This window comes from Meleagris gallopavo, chromosome 1 (assembly GCF_000146605.3).
Source record: "Meleagris gallopavo isolate NT-WF06-2002-E0010 breed Aviagen turkey brand Nicholas breeding stock chromosome 1, Turkey_5.1, whole genome shotgun sequence".
NCBI classification, from domain to species: Eukaryota; Metazoa; Chordata; class Aves; order Galliformes; family Phasianidae; genus Meleagris; species Meleagris gallopavo.
The window spans coordinates 37,703,705-37,705,433 of record NC_015011.2 but is presented as its reverse complement, the minus strand read 5'-3'; positions in this window follow the sequence as shown (position 1 = coordinate 37,705,433).

The following is a 1,729-nucleotide window of genomic DNA, read 5'->3' as shown; positions in this document are numbered from 1 at the left end:
AGAAAAATGTACTCTGTGCCTATGACATGGAAGCCATATATCCCAAAATATATCCCAAACCCCTTACCTTTTAGACTGATGGTTGTCCAGGGTAAAGATGTTACGATCTGCCCAGGAAGACAATGCTTCAGCCAACAATCCCTGTGGCTTTCTAATCTCACTGTGTAATACTTTAGTAATTGTTTTAATAATTATTACATTAAACATTCTTAGTTAAACAACTAAACACTGATTCTTTGTTTGCATCTTTCTGCTGAAAAGTCATTTATCTGTAACCCTAGCAAAGAAGGTTTATGCTATGGGACATTAAGCAAACCATATCTCATTCAGAGAAGAGTAATGAAATTGTAATTGTACAAAGAGCTGATCATTAATAACAATTTAATTTCACCATCCAGTAATCGCTGGAGGTGTAATGGTACCTCTGTGAAAGTCAGCACTCTAACAACATCAGCTGGAAGTGATTTTCAGGTGCAAGCTTGATTAAAGAGATGTGATTCAGTAAGCTACCTGCTTCCTTATGTGACCTTTGGCAGGCTACTTGAGTTCAGACCCCTAACAGCATCGAGGCATGGCCTCACCAGTCACTCAGCTTCCAGAGGGATTTTCCAGGCCAGCTGAGTGCCCTGGTGCACTACCCACCAGGCAGAGCTGGCTGCCTCCTGTGAATGGCAACCGTGACCTCCAGCAAGGCTGCACCTGAACAAGGCAATGGGAATTCCTGAAGCAAGGCATCTGGAGCTCATAGAAACACTTGGGCTCAAAAAGACCTTCAAGATCATCAGGTCCAATGATCAGTCTGACCTACCAATTCCAGTCACTAAACCAGGTCCCTCAGTGCCACATCCACGTCTCCTCAATATTACCAGGCAGGGAGGCTCCCCACCTTCTGTGAACACCTGCTCCAATGCTCTGCACAGAGTACTGTATTTTCAAGTCTAGAAACAAAGTGAATGAAACTGATGGGAATATTTACCTTTCAATCATATCCACATTAAATAGAAAATACATGCACTAATCTAGGTACCACTCATACAAACCTGGAAGCAAACAGGAGCAGAGAGAACATGGTTTGAGTTTGCTTTTCGTTCTCGCTGCCCAGCTTTGTTATTAGTTGGTGATAAATCAAATTCCCCCCCCATCAGTACGTCCTTCCCCTACCGGTGACTGGTGAGGATCTCCCTGTGCCCACCCCCACCAGCGGCTGTCCCACCCTGCGCCGAGCTGGGGCACTGGGGGCACAGCCAGCCCAGGGCGATGGATGCAGGTAATGCGTGCATCACAACACTGCACGTCGCTCTAATGGAAGAGACCGGTTTAAAATTAAAGCTGGTGCCAGAAGCTCGATGTTTACCTGTTATCCTATTAGAAAAACTTCTTTTTATTCCTCGTAAAATAACAAATGCGTTATCGTTATACATTTTATACGTTATCTCCGAAGTCTTCTTTCCGTGGTACTCACTCCTGAGCCCCCCCTCCGCGCCCCCCCGCAACAGAGCCGGGCAGCAGCGATGCAGCAGGCGCTGCCTCCAGCACAAAGTTATCTTCAGCACAAACTCGGCTTAAAAAGATAGCTGAATTGCACCGCACATTGAATATCGCTCGGGAAGGGATCTCCCGCTCAGATCGGAGCAGAGAGCTGTCACTGGGATACTTTTCCCTTCACTTTTCCCCCAGCTTTGTGCCCGTCGGGTCGCTGCAGCACAGATCCAGCCCCGCGCGCGCCTTC